The following is a 13,166-nucleotide window of genomic DNA, read 5'->3' as shown; positions in this document are numbered from 1 at the left end:
AGAACAAGTGGTTAAATGTTGGGAATCCAAGCCCTTCAACAAGTAAGGATGACACAAATAATCCTCGTACTCTCTATACATTTCCCAAATCTATAAACTCTCCTTGGAGTTTAATTCATAATAATGCAAATAGCCTCAGAAAATAAATAATGTCAGCTCTTTGGTATGTGATAGACCTGAAACTTAAGTAAAAATAAAAAGAGGTAGACACAGGGAGAATCTTAGGGGAGTAATGAGAAGAACATAATCCACAGTGCTAAACCTTACTAAAGAAATATCTGGAAACATGGAAAGTGCTTTAATAGTTTATAAAAATAATCTGAATTCTTACCCCTTTATCCAAATGGATGTCATAGGAGCTCTCAAAGGTTAGTATTTAAAATGTGTTTTTTGCCCATGAATGACTAGCTTTGTTTTGATTTTATAAAGGACTTTGGCCTAATTGAGAGAAATTGAGCTATATGGCCAAAAAGAAAAAAGAAAAAAAAAAAAAACCCTAACACTAATATCCTGATCTAAGCATCTATTAGATGACAGGTCTTAGAACAAGACATATTACTACTACAACCCTCAGAATTTTCTTTAGTGCAAAGGTGATATCACCTGTCTCGTGATTTGTGATAACATGAGCAATAATCCTTATAATCAACCTGACACATATTAAATCAGTATCCCATAATTATTCTTTGCAGTTGTAATTCTTTTATTTTGGGCATTTGTGTATCATGCAGATTGACAGGGTAGCTCCTACTAATATCAAAATTTCTCTCTCATCAAGAAAACAATATACCTTATTAAAGACCACTTAAAAACACAAAGACCCTTAGAAGAAGTTATTCTTAAAACTTATGTGTGAGCATTGTGGTTATTTTTAACACCTCTGCCAAAGCTCTTCTGACAGCCAACTAAGGAAAATTTGGGATGGGTAGATACAAAGAAGAAGGAAGACTTGGATAAAGATTTATTTCACATATTAATTGCAGTGCTTGTCAAAGATGCAGGCAAAGAAGTCCCATGCCCGGCATGTTGGATTTCATGAATCTGAGTATTTCAGAGACAAGCCAATTGGCTCTGAATGAAGTAGTATAAAGTCCCACTTTAAAACTCATTGCTTTAAAGAAAAGATGAGGAGTGTGTTGTCTGGCAGAAGAAACATAATGTTAGTGGGCACCCCATACAACTATAGCTCCTTTATACAATTTGGCTGGGGTACGGTCTCTAAACTTCTGGTTCTGCCCTATTTCATTGCCATGCCAATAAGAATAGGGTAAGAGTTGCCCAAAGGCTTCCATAGCATGATGCCATAGCTATGTGTAGAAAATTCCTAAAATGTCACGTAGGGGGGTTAGGATGTGGAATGACGATGGGAACTATCACTACATCTTTAGAACCTCTGTTAGCAAGTTAAACATAAAATTTCAGCTTTGCAATGTGGAATGAATGTAACAGTTTAGGTAGGGGGACAAGAGCCAGATTACCAGGGATTGGATAGTCTTCATTCTGGGCTGAGATGGAGGATGGGCAGGCTGTTAAGTCTTTGACTATCATCAAGAATAGTAATTGCGCTTTTCCATTGCCACTGGACCTTGGCTTTTCTTTTCATGTATCATTTTCTGACTTCTCTCATCCTTTTTTTTGTACTCCTCTCACACCCCAATCCCTATCTGTTCTTATTCCTCAATGATTGAATCAGCTTGTGGCTAAAATGTGAACTCTCCCATTCAATATTTCCCAGACTAAATGGGAAACAGGCTTATCCCAGATTTTATAATTATTAACAGTAATAAGTAATAACAACATCATGATTACTTTCTATATTAATTTTTTTACCAGTTCCAGGGATATAAAAAGTAAATAAAAACATATGCCAGGAAAATTAAAATTGATATTTTCAATGTAAGGGTGCATTTTTCCTTTTGTCATCTTTATTTTTAAAACTTGAAAAATATATTGGTTCCTGATTATAACAGCATTCTCAGGGCCCAGGTGATGAAGCATCAGTAAATTCATGTCTGACTCAAAAGTTGTACCAGTCTATAATATACCACTTCCAACCTAATATCTTTCTGTGACAGAAATAAACTCAAATTGTCAAACCACAGAGTTAAGTATGTAAACTTCCTGCATTGGTAGAGATCTGTCAAACATGTTCCGTCTACTGGTTCAATTCTGTACATAAAATTGAGAACCTTTTTCTTGGCTCCAGTTGACAGTCAAAAGAAACACACTTTCATATGTTAGCCTCAAGCATTGATTACTACAGACATGAGTGATTTATGATACTGATAACAAACCTTCAGCATCAGGAAAGAGTCAAGTGTAAGACCTTCTTTAATCTGATTTATGAAACTTCTGCTTTTTCTATTGGTTCAGAGGTACAGTGAAGGGTAAAACCTGAGCTTTTTAGATACTATGATCAGTTTCATAGCTGATTCTCTTCCTTGTCCCCAATCTGGTGAAATTTACTAACTCTGGTTCTTAGTAAAATAAATATTCATATAGAAAATGCACAATGAGTGCTCACTTCTATATATATATATATATATATATATATATATATATATATATATTCAAATTAGAGTGATACAGAGAAAAGTAGAATTGCCCCTGCACAAAGATGACATGCAAATTTGTGAAGTATTCCATATTTTTCCTGGGAGGAGAACACAGTAGGAGGTGGGGGAAAGAAAATGTACAATGAAGCATGACTTTTTATGTTTGATATTATCTGGTAAAAATTCGTAAACGTTGCTGGGCTTGGTAGTGCATGCTTGTAATCCCGGCGTTTGGGAGGCGAAGACAGGAGGATAGAGTTCGAAGCCAGCTGTGCTGGCTTAAGGGACCCTGTTTCCAAAAATAAAAAAGCATAAAAGAGGTCTGGGAGTATAGCCCGGAGGTAGAAGAGCTTCCAGAACCCCAGTACCACCAAAATAAAAAAAGAAAAAGAAACTTAAACGTCAATATAACCATTGATTTTAATTAATTTGAAAGTTTTAGATTTATAGAAAAATCAAGGATATAATACAGACAGTTCTCTACATCTCCCATTTCTGTACACTGTTTTCCATTACTAACATCTTGTGGTGCATTTGTTCTGGTTAATGAACCAATATTAATACATTGTCATCAATCAATGTCTATTATTTCTGTTGAGATTTACTCTAGGTTGCACCATTTTGTGTGTGTGTGTGTGTGTGTGTGTGTGTGTGTGTGTGTGTGTGTGTGTGGTTTTTTTGTGGTACTGGGGTTGGAACCCAAGGGCATTCTACCTCTGAGTGATAGCCCTAGCCTCATTTTTTTACTCTTTATTTTAAACAGGGTCTCACTGAGTTGCAATGGGCCTCACTAAATAGCTGAGGCTGTCTGTGAACCGCAATCCTCCTGTCTCAGCCTCCCAAATGCTGGGATTACAAGTGTGAGCCATCATGCCTGGCTTTTCTGTGGGTTTTGACAAATGCACACAGGCATATGTCCACTACTGCGGTATTACACAGAGCAGCTTTACCACCACAAGAGTCTACTATGCTTCCCCGACTAATTCTTCTCTCTCTCCCCACACTACTGTTATGGCTTTGGGAAACCTCAGACCTTATAAGAGAGAACATTCTCCTCAAGGCACACTGAGAAGGCTTTAGGTTGGTTATGTGCATTGGAGCCAAGAAACGGAATCTCTGAGTTCATTTTTCTCCTTTGTTACATTGTTCAGCAATACCTGGAGCAGCCAAACTCATTATGGTCCCTAGTTTTCCAGAAATGTTCAAAAGCACCATGTATAGAGTCACTAAATTCCTTGCCTCTTCCAAGGGGCAACAAAGGCATTCACTTTGCATAGCTTTTATAAACAATCCACGCCATGGGTTATCAGTATTCTCCATGCTATCAGAAGGACAGTCTTCAGCAACATTAGGCCTAAACAATTTGCAGAGCCAACTCCAGAAACCACAATAATGACCAAGAAAACTTATCCTTACAATTCTGTTTCTCTAGAACCACCCCATTTCTGGTACCAATTTGTATATTAGTTATCTTTCTAATCACTGACCAAAATACCCAACAAGGGCAACTTAGAGGAAAAAGGGTTTATTCGGGCTCACTGTCTCAGAGTTCAACGGAGTACTTGTCTAGCAAGAAGAATAAGAAGAAAGAGGAGGAGGAGGAGAGGAGGATGAGGAGGAGGAGAGAAGGAGGAGGAGAGGAAGGTAAGAAGGAGAGGAGGAGGAGGAGAGAGGGAGGAGGAGGAGGAGGAGAGGAGGAGAGGAGGAGGAGGAGAGGAGGAGAGGAGGAGGAGAGAGAAGAAGGAGGATTAGAGGAAGAGGAGGAGGAGGAGGAAGAGGAGAGGAGGAGGAGGAGAGGAGGAGAAGGAGGAGGAGGAGAGGAGGAGAAGGAGGAGGAGGAGAGGAGGAAGAAAGGAGGAGAGGAGGAGAAGGAGAGAGAGGAGAAGGAGGAGAGGAGGAGGAGGAGAGAGGAAGAGGAGGAGAAGGAGGAGAGAAGGAGGAGAGAGGAGGAGGAGAGGAGGAGGAGAGGAGGAGGAGAGGAGGAGGAGGAGAGAGGAGGAGGAGAGGAGGAGAGAGGAGGAGAGGAGGAGGAAGAGGAGAGGAGGAGGAGGAAGAGGAGAGGAGGGAGAGGAGGAGAGAGAAGGAGGAGGAAGAGGAGGAGGAGGAGAAGAGGAGGAGAGAGAAGGAGAGAAGGAGGAGGAGGAGGATGAGGAGGAGGAGGAGGAGGACGAGGAGGAGGAGGAGGAGGAAGAGGAGGAAGAGGAGAAAAGTGAAGCTTTCTCAGATGTTCTTTCAAACTCCCTCATCATATTGGTCCCCTCAGGTCATTTCTAAAACAATCCTATTGAGCTGAGAAATATTGAAGTCTTTAGTGACTTTGGTCTACATTTCTGTATTGATCACTGGCAAAGGAACTGAAATTATTTTTAGTTGTATAATTGAAATCATCCTTTGAAATATGAGCTGGGGTTGGTCACATTTCCCTGCATGGGGCAGTGATGCTGGGAAGATGCTTATTTGGAAAAGAATTGAGGTCAAAACAGTCAACACCTTCTAGTGTGCCTGTTTGTCTGCACCCTGATTGTTCCTCTCCCTCTAGCTTCATCTTTGGGCTTGTCTCACCTTCAGTAGAAGAGTATCATGAGTACCATCCCTCTTGCCAAAGGTGCTCTTGAAAGCCCACTCTGTGCCTTGCCTGTTTTGTAACGGTGCTAAGCTTTTTTTCTTTGATATTACTCTTAAAAAGCACTTTATTTGTAGGTACTAATTTGGCACACCGTGATAATTTGTTACATGTACACAATGTGTAATGACCGAGTCAGGGTGGCAGTTCGCATTTCCATCTTTAACATTTTTAAAACATTTTTGATTAACATAGAATAATTAAACATATTTGTGGGGCAGAGAGTGATAATTCAACACATGTATACAATAAAGTATATGGCTTAAGTCAGGATAATTAATGTTTCTGTCACCTTACCATGACTTTATATTGGGAGCCTTTTACTTCTTCTAGCTGTTCATAGGACATTGGAAGTCATTGTGAACTACAGTCAACCCACTGTGTGGCAGAAATGATTCCTTTTTCCTGTGTTTTAGCATTAAACTTTTGAGTCAGAGACACCTGCATTTACATTCTGGCTCTATTTCATACAAAACTAGCAGCCTGCACTCCCTGATTCTCTTTCCTCCACTGCTTAAACAGGAATAATGTGGATCTTACAGGGTTGCACAAAATTGAAAGAACTTATCACAAAGCCTGTGGTAAGGAATAATAAATAGTTCCTATGCCTTTGACTACTCCCATCTAATTCTTAGTCACGATACAATCATCATCATCATCATCATCATCATCATCATCACTAAAGAAGAAAAACGTGGAAACATGAGGGCAAGAAGCTTGTCCTAATCGTTCATTTTAGACATTGGAAAAACGGACTTCCGAAGTATATGGTGAATACTGGCAATGAACAAACACTGGGCAAGAAAATAAAAGAACATAAGGCTCCTTACATCACTTCACATCCATCTCCAAAGTGCCTGGGAGGCCCATCTTTCCTTCTGCCACTCCCTGGAAGAAGATGCTGCTGTACCTCTGTCCCTTCCAGACTCCACAAACCTGCCTTGCTTCACACCACACCTACCTCTCCCTTCATGGACCACAGGCACTCACTCTCTTCTCTGGCTTGAGGCTTCAAGAGGATCCTGATGGCCAGATCTATCTCCTTACCCTTGCTCTAGAGCCTGGTGCATCCCTCGACACACACAAGAGGCAACCAAATTGGCTCTTACTTAAATCAATGAACAACTAGAACTCAGACTGGAAGATGAAGATCCTCAAAATCCAGAAAGCTTCACTTACCTGGTGGTTATACACACTTGCAAACGGATATGAAAAGTTAGCAGCAATCAAGTATTCCTAAAGCAGCATATAAGTCTCTGTATTGCCTTGTGGGAGTATTAAAGGTTCAGAATGTTCTCTGAAACAAAAAAGATGACTGAAGTGAGGTAGTGTTGTTTCCCATTGACAGACACATTCTTATATAAGCTCTGTATTATTCTTATTTAAGCAAATCATATTTAACAACTGCAAAAATAGAAAAATTGAGCAGGACATGGCAAAAATTAACATAAATATATAAAAGGGCTCAATGAGTTATGTGCGCATGTATTTCTCTACCATCTTGTACTCCATTAAGATGTATGACTACACACAGGCGTGGTGGCGTACGCTTGTAATCCCAGTACTTGGGAGGCTGAAACAGAAGGATCACGCAGGTTCGAAGCCAACCTCAGCTACTTAGTGAGACTTTCCACAACTTAGTGAGATCCTGTTTCCAAATAAAATATAAAATAGGTCTGGGAGTGTATCCCAGAGGTAGAAGGCCCCTGGGTTCCATCCTCAATACCACACACACACAAAAAGATGTATGACCATGCACCAATAAAATTTTAAAAAGAGATGGAAAGCAAAGTGATTACTATAAACATTGTATTTTGAAAAGCTGAAGCCTATAAGATATGTACTCAGAGAGTATTTATGGTGAAGGGAGAATAGGATAGAATAAAGGTTTTAAATTAAAATTTTCCTGAGTGTAAACTGTGCTTTTGAATAAGGTTTTTTACTGTTACTTAATGGTTATTCAATCACTTTTTTGCTGTTTTTGAAGCTATTTGGTAAGAATAATAGTTTTTGTAATCTTATGCACATATATGTATAAATCTAAAACTATACTTTCTTCTTTATAAATTATATACCTATAGATACATACAGCACTATACAGAACATTAAGTCTAATTTTTATCATATATATAATTATAATAATACACACCATGCATCTGACACACAAATAGCACAGTAAGTAGTGGGTTTCATTTTATTAAGATGAAAAGAAGAAAGACAATAAGTAGCTTTTCTAATGAGGAACCTCGTTCACTCCAACATTAAAGTTGGAATTACCAAGAGTTATAAATGCCCAAGTAAAGAACAATTCTATTTGGCAAGCATAGAATAAAAGAAAACTCCTGTTTGCAACAAATTGCATCTATAAATCCTACCGATGGCTTTGGTAAGAAGCCCTCAGAAGGAAAATATTTGCAAAACCACCAAATGCACTGAGGACTGAAAAGAGAAAAGGCCACTATCACCAGTAAAACACCTGCAATAAAGCTTTGTTTCCACCTGAACTCTTTTCTGTCAGACTCAAAACCACCAGCTTCCTCCGCCAATTGTAACAATGAGGTAGGGAAATGGACCCAAAGGGTGAGTTCAAAGCCAGATTCCTTACAGCCATAATGGCAGACTAGAGTTCAGGAGAGGAGTGCTCTTTCAAGTGATCTGATTTCTTGAGTTTAATTTCACAGCTTATCAGTTACCTGAGACACATCATTTTCTTCTGGTCAAGTCAAAAAGGAGATTTCACAGATAACACTTAGAGAGAGACTAATATCTTTTCTCAGGGAAATATTAACCTCTGGAGACAGGAGCCAACTTCTTATAGCTTTGTGCACCCTGGTGTTTTCTGAAATGTTGGCTAAATGATGGGATATTTTTAATAGCGTTAGCTTCTCTGTGTAGAAAAAGAGGTCCAACAATGTGTGTGTGTGTGTGTGTGTGTGTGTGTGTGTGTGTGTGTGTGTGTGTGTTACTGGGGATTGAATTTAGGGTATCCTACCTCTGAGTTATACCCCACCTTTTGTTTTTAATTATTATTTTTCATTTGAAACAGGGTCTTCCTAGGTAGATCAGAGTCTCCCTATTTTCTGAAACTGTCCTTGAGATCCTCCAGTCTCATCCTTCTAAATACTAAAATTACAAGTGCCCAGGCCTGGTTGCAGTCCAAAAATATCTTAATTGTGTAAATGAAGGACTTGCACCAGCAGATATTAATGGATTATTATCTTAGACATATTAATGCCTTCAACTATTTCTCTTGGATAATTTAGGAAAATACTTCTTTTCCTAAAAGATACAAACAAAAACAAGCAATTTTTGGAAGATATTAACCTTCTGTGGCAGATTTTTGGATTCTACAGTATAGGATGGCTAGTGGTAGAAATTTTAATATATTCATTTTAATTCTTTTTTATAGATTCATATCTTTCTTTGTTTTAAAAAAGAGTTAAGATATTCAAAAACAACATAATGTGATTTTTTTAAAAATAAAAGACACAATGAAAAATTCAGGGCAAATAAGGGTAAGAAAGATAAGATGGACTAGCAGTTGACACAAATCTGGTTGGCATGTGGGTTTGTATATGTTGTTTTGGTCCATGGCTCAGAATTAATTTTTTCAGTGTGTAACGGTTTTCCAAATAGCTGTGGTCCAGAAATGATTTTATTTTTCAAAGATGCAGAAGGAAGAGAATAGCCTTAGTCCATTCTCCCTAGACACCTCACCATTGGCTTTACCATAAGGGTGGATGGCTGCTCCATTTACAGCATTTGACAAATTGCAAAGATACAGCTAGAAAACTGGTGAAGCTTCAACAGAGGGAGAAGAGTATTCTATGTATAATAGAAGAAAAGTTAATTCTCTTTGTATAATGCTCTGTCCTTTTTACGGGATCATCACTGACATGCCTGCTAGAAGAGTATCGACAGTTTCCTGAAGCAGTGAGAATTCAGAATAAAACAACTTAAGCAATATCATGAACAGCAACTTCTATTACAGACATGACCACTTGAATCCACAGAGAGGATATCCAAGGCCATGACTGTGTATCTTTTCTCTCCCTTTAATTTTCATTCAGAAGTTATTCCTGACTTCTATGTCAGGAATAACTAACAGAGTCTCATAGTTAAATTAGCTCAATTTGGTCAATTGGTAGTAGATAGCTAAAACTGAATGTTGAGAGAAACTATGGGTCCCTATCTGATCCCAGCGGGAAAGACTAACATGGTAAGTTATTGATGTTGGCCAAGTGAATGGGAAGAAGAGAGGGGGCAAACGTGTTGGGTATTTCTAGCTGAAAATACATTCTGCTTCAATGATTCTGATTATACCCCAGAGTTGTATGAAATTAACATTATGGTACCTATGGTCATTTCCTAAGACCCTTTTAGGAAGGATTATTAGGATCAAGAATTTTTTGTCTTTCTACACCATGGAAATATGAATGATTCTCCTCCATTCAGTGATTGCTTTCATGTGTATTTATTCTTGTAAAAAAAAAGTAGCAAGATGTACAACACCATATTCCACATATTGAAAAAATTCCCCAGTGTTATGGTTTGGGTTTAGAATACCCCCTCCCTAAAGCTCATGTGTTGAAAGCATTGTCCCCAGTGTAGCAAGTTTCAGAGGTGGGTCATAGCTGGAGGGGTGGGTCACTGAGGGTGTGGTCTTGGGGGCCATACATGTCCTTAGTCCCCTCCACTTTCTCTTTCTTCATCCTGCTGCCATAACTGGAAGCCCTGCCACATGGACTGATTAAGAAATGACCTCTGAAATCTCTAAAGCTGTGAGCTAAATATATCTTTCTTTCTCTAAATTGTGTTTGTCAGGCATTTTGGTCACAGTGACAAAAGAGTTGGCTAATACACCTAATTCAAACACAGTAGATTTTAATTATAGATTAAAAAAAGAAACACTTAAAGGCCCGAATCCAGGGCTATGTCTTTTCTCTTACTGCTTTATAGATCTTTCCATGATATTACACTTACTCTTGAGCCAGAAAATGGTAGTTCAGACACTATTTTGCTTCCAGTACATTGGAGGTCTCTAATTTTACATTCTTCTATTATGGGAAATAGGATGATGTCTGGTCCAGCAGAAATCATGTTTGCCTTCTAAGATTCTGAAGGTATTACTTAATCCTTCAGGAATACGAAAAGTATTGTGAACATTACTGGGACCAAAAGGGTAAACACAGATGTGTGTTGCCAGTGAATTTTTGAGCATGCATAGTGTGAGAACATCATCAGTGGAATTTCAAGAACTTCAAATGCTGTGGGAAACTGACTTCCAAGGAATTATACAACATCTGACATGCAACTATCCTTCCACTAATCATTTCATTAAGCCAACTGTGTTCATAAGCCCAGTTGGTTGCTAAAACGTATTTATGGGAGGAATTTTAAAACTGCAATGACTTATAACAATATATTGAAATGTGTACAATAAATTCAATAGTAGATGATCTCAATAATAGAATTCTGGCAGTTATGGCTAATTGTTATGTATAAATGTTTAATATATTGATTTATGACAGGAGTCATTCATAATATTGTAAAGAATCAAACTTTCTCACAGAGTTAAAGCACTCCCAAATTTGTAGGTAAATTTCTTTTACTGATGTTGGATGTATTTACATTTTTATTATTAAAATAGAAATCTGTTTGGTAAGTTGTGAACAGGTGTCTCTGAAGAGATATCACAGTGGGAAATGTTCATGGAATTTCCATACTTGGTTTCAACCCGATAGTACATATTTCATAACATTTGAACTAAATTAGCACATCCATTTTTGTGTTATAAGGGGGTGGGAAAAAATAACCTTTTTGAGCTCTTGAAAATTAATCAGACTTTTTAAGCTTTCATTTTATGAAATGAAAAAGAGTTGCAAAGATGAACTTCTACCTTGGCAGAATTAAAAAAGAATATTCAAGCATGAAGAAAAATCAATGTCAAGTCAAGAGAAGGAAATTATAAGACTCAGTTATGATGGTTGAAAATATAACTTCCAAGCACCATGGGCCCCATTTTGTCCATGGCAGCTGCTGCTCGTACAGAGGCATGAACTTAGGGAGTAGGAAGTATAAAGGTGCATGTTCAATAGCAAAAAGGCCTCTTCATGGGACTGCGTCTTTTGCGAATCATAGTCCACAAGTTCACCTCTGAAATAGGAACTTGAAAGCTCTAACACTGGTGCCCTATATTCCTTCCAATGATTATAAAAGGATGTCTTCTACATATTGGTAAGGTCTAAGGCTGAGATTCCTATTTGATCACCAAGCCTATTTTCACTTTTTGTCTTGGAACTATATCTAGACCCACAGTGACAAGCCTCCTTTGTGGTTCAATGTGAATGAATTCCATGGCTAGAAATCCCATGGTCTATTAAAAAAGTTTTTCCTTCCTTTTTCCTCTTTTGGTCTACTGAAACTCAGTAATCCGGAAGCCATTTATAGAAGCTGCTGTGATCTAGGTTAGAAGAAAACTGGGCCAATAATTAGTGTATGGAGAAAAGCTACCTGGTCAGAAACACGCAGTATGTTATGTGAATAAAAAGTCAACTTTTATTGTGCTGAGGTCATTGAGAGATCGGTTTGTTAGGTTCAGCTATTAGCATCACCTTAAATAATATAGATAATTCTCCTTATATGCTACAGAAATTTCTCTAAATCTTTTCAGAATAAATATTCAGCTTAAGTAAAATGATGTACTTGCTAATAAAGCTAGCTTTTTGACAGTGCTCTGGACCTCCTCTATAAAAATTATGGAAGAGCCTCCAATTCCCCCACCTTCCAAATGCTTCTACTAAGGGGTACACAGTGAATAATATGTCAGATACAAATGTGTCATATATTATGGATTACCTTATAAATTGATCATGTGATATCATATCATAAAAATATGTGTATATTTCTTGGCAGAAATATACACGCACACGCATATATGGTTTGGGGACCCTGATTCCTCATAAACAGAACTCTTAAAACCATCATAAGTGAGGTAGCCAGAAAACTGCTATGTTGCAGTATTTGGCCTTTGTTTCTGGTCCCTGACATAGCACTCCTAAGACCTTTGTAATTTCCTGAATAATAGGAGCTTCTGGCCCAGAACTCCTAAATCTTTTGGGATTTCCTAGGTGGGAAGAAGCATCTTTGGGTCTGCTGAGCTGATTCTCCCTGAGCTCCTAGACTGCCTTAGGGTAGAAACTGGTAGCCAGGGGATTAGAATATTAGAATCCTTAGCTCCCTGCTCTCTGAATTCCAGGAAGAGAAGAAGAGCTAAAGGTTGAATTGATCACTGATAGAAAGGATTTAATCCATCATACCTATGCAGTGAAGCCTCTGTAAAAGTTAAAAAGAAATAGCTTTGAAGAGCTTCTGGTTTGGAAACTACATCAACATGCCAGAAAGGGAGACATACCCCAACTCTGCTGTGGCAGAAGATTCCAATTCCACACTCAGGACCCTCCCAGACCTTGTTCTATGCATCTTTGCACCTGGTTGTTCATCTGCATCCTTTAAATGTGAGTAAAGCATTGCCTTGAGTTCTGTGAGATGCTCTAGCAAATTAATTGAACCCAAAGAAAAGGTCATAGCATCTTCATTGATAGTCACTTGGTCAGAGCACAGGTTGGAACCTGGGCTTACTATTGACATTTGAAGTGGTCGCTGGTCTTGTAGGACTGACCTCTTAACCTGTCGGATGGGACAGAACTCAATTGAATTAGTGGACACTTAGCTGGTATCCACTGGAATGTGGAGAGTGACCCATACACAGCTGGTTACCGAAGTGTGTTGAGTGGTGCCTCAGAGTAGGAAAAACACTTCAACATTTTCCTATCCTCAGTATACCTTCCAACTCAATGCTAGGTACTGCTTTCATTTTTCTAAAAAGCAAACACCTCGATATGCCAGCATCCAGGCCTGACAGTCAAGATGCGCTAAGGTGACTGATGGAATGTGAAAGTTCTGGGATTTTTTTTTCCTTTCCTTGC

Source organism: Muscardinus avellanarius (assembly GCF_963383645.1).
Source record: "Muscardinus avellanarius genome assembly, chromosome: 14".
Lineage (NCBI taxonomy): Eukaryota > Metazoa > Chordata > Mammalia > Rodentia > Gliridae > Muscardinus > Muscardinus avellanarius.
The sequence above is the reverse complement of the archived record's forward strand: the minus strand, read 5'-3'. Positions refer to the sequence as shown.